Raw genomic sequence first — 9899 nt, 5'->3', positions numbered from 1 at the left:
GTCTAGTTGCCAGAACAGTAAAGAAATAGTCATTTGGACATCTGTAGAGAATGTTATGGCCAAAATACTAATACCTGTCTGTGCAGCCACTAGAAGTGCGGTCAGCGGAGGAATTTTGCGGTCAGCGATGGAAGTCCGCTGGGGCGATGATTTTTGGCTGTCAGCGGATATTGAAATTCCAAGAGGTGCACTATAAATACGAGATTTGGTATTTTATTTCATATTTTGACCCAGAGAGCTCGGATCTTGGCGATTTTTTAAAGTTTTTTTCAAGAAATTCATCGGGGTAAGTGATTCTAACTCAGATTTAGCTAAAATACATGAATCCATCATTGATTTTATCATTTGATTAGTGATTTGGGATGAAAATTTGGGGAAAATTTATGGAACTTCATAAAATGAACTTTTGGAATTTGAAAGCTGATTCGAAGTTGGAATTGAGTGAAACTAGTATGGTTAGTCTCATAATCGAGTGGGTTGTCATATTTTGAGACTTTGGTCGGATTTCAAGACGTGGGCCCGGGGCCCGGCTTTTTAGTTAATTGGCCTTAAGCTTAGTAATTTCTCATGGGATTGGTCCCTTTTGCTCGTGTTGATTGTATCGAATTGTTTGTGGCTATATTCGAGGCATTTGGAGGCCGGTTCAAGAGGCAAGGGCATTGCGGAGTAGAGGATTGACTAGATTGAGGTAAGCAATAATTGTAAATCTTGTCCTGAGGGTTTGAAGCCCCGAATTTCACATCATTTCACTATTGTGAGGCGACGCACATGCTAGATGACGGACGTGTAGGCGTGCACCGTTAAGGATTGTGACTTGGTCTGTCCCGCAGCGATTATAGAGTTACATATTTTGATTTAAGCTGTATAATAGTTATATGTATTAGAAAGAATTCTTATAACTTGTGCTGCCATGATTGGGGCCTTGTGCCTGTACTTTTTGGACCCTCAGAGGTATTTTGTTACTATCCTCACACTGTTTTGATTTGAAAGCATATCCTTAGTCATGACTTTATCAATTCATTGTTTCATTTAGTTTCATTACTCTATTTTAAAATATATGAAAGTTTTTTGGGTTGAGTTTCCTTGATTTTTCACTAAGATGCGCAAGTGGATTGTGAGATTGATGACTTAGAGAGGCCGAGGGCCTGATTGTGAGGATTATATATTTATGGATCGAGTTGCATGCCATAGTGATATATATAAATATATGGATCGGGCTGCATGCCGCAGTAATATATGTATTGGGCTGCACGCCGCAGTGATATAGCGCTTGGGTTGTAGGAGCCCCTCTGGAGTCTGCATACCCCTAGTGAGCGCAGTCGACTATATATATTTATAGATCGGGCTGCACGTCGCACCGGTTATTATAAGGTACCTATTGAGCATGAGTGTTGAGTATGAGTGTTAATTGAGGAGTGTTGAGTCATGAGTGACTGAGAGGCTTGCCCGAGGGGCTATATATATACGAGTGATGCTTTGCCCGAGGGGCTTATTTTATGAAATTGTTGTTACCACTCCTCTTTATGCTGAGCCTCTATTGAAAATGTTGAACAAATGTTTTAAACAACTTTCATTGAAACTGGAGTTTTACAAGATGTTTGAAATTTTGTTACTGATTTGGCTTTGTTATTTCCATTGAGATTTTTATGTTATGAGGTGTATATGAGTGACCGAGATGTTTGCCCGAGGGGTTGTTTATGATTCATGTTTGCACAAGGGGCTGTATGTTTTTGCCCGAGGGAACGAATATGATTTTCATCACTTTGTGCATTGAACCTTTATTGAAACTGTTGGAAAGCATATTCAAATGATTTTTACTAAAAATTGGATTTTAAATGAGATGATTTGACTTATATTCTGATTTGAAGGCATGTTGTGCTTACTGAGTTTATCATTATGTGGATTTATTTGTTTTCTACTGCTCAGTCTCTATTTACTTTTATTACTTACTGAGTTGGTGTACTCACATTACTCCCTACACCTTGTGTGCAGATCCAGGTATTTCTAAACCCGGTAGCGGGTGTTGATTACGCAGTGGTAGGTCCATCAGAGTTAGCAAGGTAGCTGCCTGGTGATCGCAGCCCTGTTTTTTTCCCTCCTTATCCTCCCTTAAATTTAATCGGTTATTTCCATGCTATGTTAGTCTTGTTGTTATTAGATGGTTGTAGTAGATGTTAATGACTAGTGACACCCCGATGTCGGACTTTTTTTCTACACTGTTGTTTTGATTTAAACACATTATGAAGGTTTATTGTTAATAAGCTTTGATTTTATCTTAAGAATGAAAATATTGATTGGTTTTGGAAATGTGTCGGCTTGCCTAGTACCACGTTAGGCACCATCACGATCGGGTTAGTTTTTGGATCGTGATCGTTCCATTCAAATATCATGATTTATGCGTTAAATCGCATATATAATCATGTGGTATAATCAAAAATTGATCAAAATCTTTTACCCAATAGTTGTATGTGAAAATCCTCTCTCCTAATCACCTCATCTCGAGTATAGGGTTCTAAAATATGAAAATATGAAAATATGCAAATGCAACACAGGGTTCATGATTGTGAACTCTTGAAAATGTGGACAAACCATCACAACTGCGGCGCTTGATGAACCCAGGCAATGTCTCAAATGTGACCATGACTTCGCATTAGAGATCATGTGATCGCAAATGTGATCAAGCCTTCCCAGCTCCCTTATTGCAAAAGCGAACAAAATATTCGCAAATGTGAACTAGTTAGTCCCAAGCCCACCTCGCAGATGCAATCCTTTCCTCTCATATGCGAGGTTCACAAATGCAAATAGCATCTCGCATTTGCGAGACCTGAAGCATCAATCCAAAAACCAGCAAAACTGAAACTCTTCTAAACACTCTAAAACACGTATGAGACTCACCCGAGCTCTTCGGGCTAAACACAAGTCTAAAAATAGCATATTAACTCTCTCGTGCGATCAAAACATAAAATAACATCTAGAACCATGAATTTGACATTAAAATGCATGAAATTTACATTTAAACTCAAGAACTTCTAAAAATACAAGTACACGTCCGATTCCTATCAAATCAACTTCGAATGACGCCAAACTTTGTACATAAGTTCCAAATAAGAAAACGGACCTATTCCAAGTCCCAAAACAAAAATTCAAACTCGATATCCATAAAGTCAAAGCATAGTCAAACCTATAGATTTCTAAACCTTAATTGTCTACTTTCGGCAAAACAAGCCAAATTAATGTAGGGACCTCCAAATTAAATTTAGGGTATACACCTAAGTCCAAACTCATGATACAAACCTATTAGAGCCATCAAAAGACCATTCTTGGTCATTTTCACAAAAGTTAAACCTCGGTCAATATATCCAACTTAAGCTTTTAAAATGAGAATCACTCATCCAAATCAATCCCGAAACATTCAAAAATTTAATCTGACCATACATGCAAATCATACTTCACAATATGAAGTCACTCAACACCTCGGATAACTATACAAAATGCTAAATCTCATAACGATATGCCAGCTCATTACAGTTATCATCATGCATCATCGAGATTTGGTAATAGTTTTGGATTTTGGCACACGAGCTCGAGTTGACTTTTGTTGAATTTTTGAAGTTTTATTAAAGATTGAATCTTTATTGATTGGTATTGCTTCCTATCGTATTATTTGACTTACTTGAATGATGTTTGTCTTGTATTTGCATGACAAGAGGGTAGAGCGAGATTTTGACGCGATTTGAGGTTGAAGACTAACCGGATAAGATAAGGTTCTTGCTTAGCTTTGCTTTGAGGGAGTTTTTTCTAATAAATGATAGTGTCTGCTGCATGCGGGGATGATGTATATGTGATGTAAGGAGCGTATATGTATGCACCATGTGTATTCATGCTCGGGGTAAATTCTAGGTTACTTGAGGCCCTGTTGAATTGCGTGTTCTTCTTGACTTATGCTTTACTTGATTCATATGATAACATGAGCACAAATATCCATACTAGAGATCATAATCTTAGATTATTATATCATAATTGGACGTTATATACTATTCTTAATGTTGTTAACTTACTCGATTTAGTTGAGGTCATATTTTATATCATGAACACATATCTATATTCATTATTCTTGTGATACTTCAGTTTTCATATTCATGATAAAGATCATGCTTATATTTTGTTGAGATACCTGAACATTATGGTTCTTAAAATGTTGGCTTTGCCTATTAGTTAAAAAGTTATAGCTATCTCTCATGTGGAGTATTATTCTTAATCACTCTTCTTGATGTTATCTATGCTTCCCACTTTGCTTGGTATTATTTTATATATGGTTGGTGAGGAAGAGTGCACTGTACGAAGGGTATTTTCGTGCTTGATATGGCGAGTGATTTACTCACGAAGGGTATTTCTGTGCTACTTGGCATTATTACTATGATGAAAGGTGTTTCCGTACCTCTTGACATTTTTATTATTGCATGAAAGGTGTTTCTGTGCTTGGTAAAGAAGAGTGATATGATATTGGCACGGTTGGTATTTCCGATGAGTATGAGAGTTACTGGCATGAAAGGTGTTTCTCTGCATGCGAGGATGAGAGACATACATTATATTGTGTTATCCTTACCAACACATATACATTTATGCCTTTTATCTGGATTGTTATTGTTGCACCTATGCTTTCTATCTTGTTTGTTGTTATTACGTATATGTCTTCTATCCTGCCTTTTTAATGTTTTCCACATGCCTTCTATCCTATTTGTTACTCTTATTCATGTGTCATCTACCGTATTTGTTATTATCATCTACATGCCTCTAACTTATTTATTAGTATCATTTACATGTCTTTATTATTTTTTGTTGTTACATCAATTTCTTCTACCTTGGTTGTTGTTCTTACATCTGTGCCTTCTACCTTATCGTTTATGTTAGATATATGCCTTTTACCTGGTTTGGTATTGTTATACATATGTTTGGCGAGGATAAGATAAATGTATGAAGGGTGTTGACATGTCATTTGATTTGACACGCATACATATTCTTTGTGAGGATGAGATAAATGCACGTGGTGTTGTTGTGCAATTTGATTTGATATCCTGTACATATTCCTTTTATTATACGAATTTGTGGATATGGCTTATGTTGCTTTACAAATATCGTTTCTTCCTCACAAACTTGCTTTATTGATAAATGTTTGGTTGTTATATTTGTGAAACATGCTCATTATTTCTCTTATTTGCTCCTTTCACTATTACTTGTCTTTTCCCATGTTGGTTCTCTTGCTTATGAACTACACATGCTGTATTAGTGAGTAATTTTTGACTTAAATACCTCGCCATTACTTCACTGAGGTTAGTCAAGATACTTACGAAGTACATGGGTCAGTCGTACTCATACTACACTTCAGCATGTTGCGTTCAAAGTTTGGAGCTATGTGGTTGCGGAGTTCGAGGATGAGCATTGAAAACTTTAGCTTTCTAGCCATTAGCCGCCATCTTGTTAATGACAACTTAGATTTGTAATATTACTTATGTATTTTTCAAACATATGATGTATTTCTTCTTGCAAATGTTGTAAAATTCTAAATCGTAGTTGCTCATAACTTGTTCTACCGGATCTTGGGGTAGATGTACCTATACTTATACTCTTACTTATGTAATTATTGATGAACTTCTATTTGGATTATGCTTTATGTTAATTGGCTTACCTAGCAGGTTTACGATAGGTGACATCACGACTTGGTAAAATTTTGGGTCGTGACAATTTTGCTCTTGGTAGTTTAGGAGTTGTATTTCTGTTTATGTATATTCCGAACAAATAATGTATTCTTCTTCATTTCAGTATTGTACTTATATTCTGAGTCGCTCATGAATTGTACTACCATTACTCGTATAGTTGTAATTTTTTTGCATTCTTATTTTATTATTTATTTGATGATTTTTTGTTCGAGTTGTGTTGCATATTGTTTGGCTTACCTAACGGGCTGGGTTAAGTGTCATCACGATATTTGTCGGATTTTGGGTCGTAATAATTTAGATGAACATCAGGCTCAACTGAAAGCTCTTTTTGAATTTTGAGCTTGCCCACTGCCCCATTCTCGTGAGTCAGCGCCCGAGGCTCCTCGTCCTCCATGTGATTGTTCTGCCCCTGCGGAAGATGAAGGTTCTTCAAGTGATGGAGTAGATGCGATACAAACACTCTTGAATGATGTTTGTATTGTTAACTCTTTCTTGAACTATATTGTGCTACAGTTGGTACTTTTATAGACTAGTTGAGTTAGTATATCCTTGTTGAATGTTGTAGTTTGTGTTTTGGTTGGAAATTGAATGTTATGAGATTGTTGTAGTTGTGTTTTGTTTGGAGATCATCGTGGAGATTGTTTTAGTGTTGGTAATCTAAGAGATTGTTTGATAAGCTATTTTGGTTTATTGGCAGCAATGTAGTGACGAATTGAGTTGTTTTGGATTCTATTTCTCTTTTGGGCAGGTGGATAACTGTAAAAACACTTAATGTGTCATATTTTTGCCAGAAAATCGACCAAAAACCGTCGAGTCAATTAGTTTCTTCAAAAATAAGACCCAAAAATTTAGAGAAACTGACCTAATTCAAAATTGAAGAAGTAATCCAAATAGCTTCCCACCCAACCACTTAAACTAACAATAGCCGATTAAGATATAATATATGCATATTGATGTATTATATATGTATAATTATGTATATTCTATGTATATGGCTAGAAAAAATAAACAACGAATATCGTCGGCTATTTGTGTAAAGATCCCTTCAAAATTTTACCTAGAATGTACCGCATCAATCGAACAAAATTGGTTGGTTAGTTGACTTCTTCTATTTCGAACAAAACAATCGATACTAGTCAGTTAATTTATTTTTTTAACAAAATAATTAATTTGGATTTACAGACATATCTTGTTCGGCTTTCTGTTTTATCCTTAGGTTGCATTTTAGGAAAGAACCAATGAAAATTTGGTTAAACAGACGGACCGATCCGCTTGGTTTCTGGTATCGACCTGAATTTTTCTTACTTATTTGTTTCGGTTGGTATTTCTTAGAAACTAACCGCTATCAGTCTATTGTATTGAATGGTTTCTAATTGTGTTTTAGTAGTTGCATCATTGCTTGTTCAGAGAGACCGGTATTATTGTTGATGGAACTTATTGAAGGATGATTTTTCCAATGCGTTTAATATAAATTTGTCGTTTACTTTTCTCTACTTGTTCAACTATATTATTATTGTTGTTGGTTGAAGGACCCTCAATTGACTGTGCCTATTTAATGTGTACTGCTCGAGAGAGAGTACGTATTTAGGTAGTTGTTGAACAACATCACTCCTAACGTATTTGATAGAACAATATGGAGGGTTTAAAGGCGGAATTAGAGATAACGAAACATTGGTGCGATCATAGTGAGCGGTGGATTAGTGTCAGCTAGCGTAGTTCAAGAGAATATGTCTAGTAAATTATGGTAGTTGCTCGAGAGAGAGCTACGAAACTCAAAGTACTCACGATAGGTAGAGAATACTTAGGCGAATTTATAGGAAACGTAGCAGAGGAGATTCCGACAACAGTGAAAATCATTACTCTTGAATTTTCTAAATCTTGTCTCCAACGTTTGTGGTGTTAGTTATAAATTACTGCATTTTAATTACTTTGTTCTTAGATAGTAAGCACTCAATTGGTTATTTAATATTATTTCTCAAGATTTATTGTTTGAATTCGTGCGAAACTAGTGGTTGTAATTAGTAAATTAATTTCCTGTGGGATTTGATTCCGGACTTGTAAATCGAATTATATTTGCAACGACCGCTAGACCTCTTAGGAGGCATAGTTGGGCGGGTGATCACGCCCAACTATGCCTTATAAAAATGACAATGCGGACGTTGCAAATATAACCTGAGTATTCCGCCCAGGGTCGAATCCACAGAGAATTAACATATCAATCACAATCTTTAGAACTATTAAACTCTTGAGAACCAACTTCCCCAGACGTTTGAATCACCGTTGATGGTTTCTTTACTAACTAAGATTGCAAGTAAATAACAAGTTGTAAACTAAAATGCTAAGGTTGTAAACAATAATGAGAAAATGCTAAGGTAATGACTTCCCCTATTGATGGAATCCCTTCGGTTTATGCTTGATACAAATTGACCAACACACCTCTATCAATCTTGAACACTTTTCTTACCGTAAATCTCTCCCGAGTAATCACAGTAATATACTATTGCACTCTCCCGAGATACACTAGCTAGCTTTAATTAATACAGTTCACTTAAGATTTCACTCAAGGCTTCGTTATCCCTAATCCCGCCTTTAAACCCACAGTTATAGATCCCTCTTATACTTTGGGAGTAGTGTTGTTCAACAATAACCTAAATATGCACTCTCTCTCGAGTTATGCACACTAAATAGGCACAGCTAATTGAGGATCCTGTCAATTGACTACAACAAGAACATAGTTGAACAAATAAAGATTGAAACTAGCAATTTGTATTCACATAAACAAGAAGTTCATCCTTCAATAGGTTCCATCAAAACCTTAGACAAAGGATTTAGCTATTCATAACTATGGGTAAACAAACTAAGATAAGATTCATCATAAACTAGCAATAAAAATCGAAGAAAAAAAGAAAGATGTTTTGGGTGATCTCTAACAATTGTTCTTCTTTCCAAAAATACTCTCCAAAACAATACATGCCTCTCTTGGGCGGAGTCTAGTGTTTAAAATAGGGTTTTGGGCTAAAAATCCCGTGTTTTGCACTTTAGTCCCTAAACTTCCTCGCGCCTGCCGCGGTTCTGCCGCGGTCGCGGTGGAACCACGGCCAAACAGCTCCTCTGAATCTACTTCTGTCCCTGAGCAGTCTTCACCGTGGTTCTACCGTGGTCGCGGTGGAACCGCGGCAGAATCATTTCTCTGATTCTTCAGCCTGTTTTTGCGTGGTTCACTTGGGATATTTCACGGATGGCCTCTCTTTCTTCAATTTTTGACTCCAAAAGTACTCCCTAGCCTTCCCTAGTCATATATAACCTGCAAGTCATGAAAAGTACTAATAAGAGCATTTAGTTATCACTTTTATTATCAAAACTATGCAAGAAGGCAGTTATTTAGGGCCTGAATATAGTTAAATTCACCTATTATCAACACTCCACACTTAAACCTTTGCTCGTCTTCGAGCAAGCTAAACCACACTTCTAAGCTTAACCATTTCATGCATTACCCCAAGTATGTCACACCCGCCATTTTGACGGAACCACCTAAGCAATGTGCCAGTCATACCCCAGATGCAGACTCTACTGCCATGACATACTTGCGCTCACTCTAGTTACTCTAACAGAGGTGAAGACTTATTTTTCCTTCCCGAGTCACATTCCCTCACATCAAAAATCTGAGAGAAGTTCCACACGCATAAAATTCAAACACAAGGAACCGAAGATAGAAAGAATTCACTCACTCTCAGCAAAGAACATTCACATGCCACACAGACACACCATAAGCTTGCCCATAGTGTAGTACTCTACTAATCGAGCTGTTTTAGTCAAAGATCAAGAAGTCTTTATTTGGTTGTAATGTAGGCTAAGGGCCGGGTAGGATACATTTGGATGTAGTGACTAACCTCCTTAAGCACTTTTAATACTCACTTCCTTTTATCTCAATTTCCCTGCTCAGCCTAATCATTCCTCCACATTTTTGTTTCACAGGTGACCCCTACTTTTCTTTAGGTGCAACTCGCTTCTTGTTTTTTTTAATGCCAGTGCACTATTCAAATGATTCATTCCTGATTCCCCTTTTTCTCGCTAACTCCCTACCACCCCACACTTTGACTTTTGTATGTTCCTTAGTGATTCAAGTGCTTCTCGGAGGTATATGTTCAAACAATCAGCTATTCAAACACAGGGATATAGGTC

Source organism: Nicotiana tabacum, chromosome 16 (genome assembly GCF_000715075.1).
Source record: "Nicotiana tabacum cultivar K326 chromosome 16, ASM71507v2, whole genome shotgun sequence".
In the NCBI taxonomy this organism is placed as follows: Eukaryota; Viridiplantae; Streptophyta; class Magnoliopsida; order Solanales; family Solanaceae; genus Nicotiana; species Nicotiana tabacum.
Note: the sequence above shows the minus strand (reverse complement) of the source record.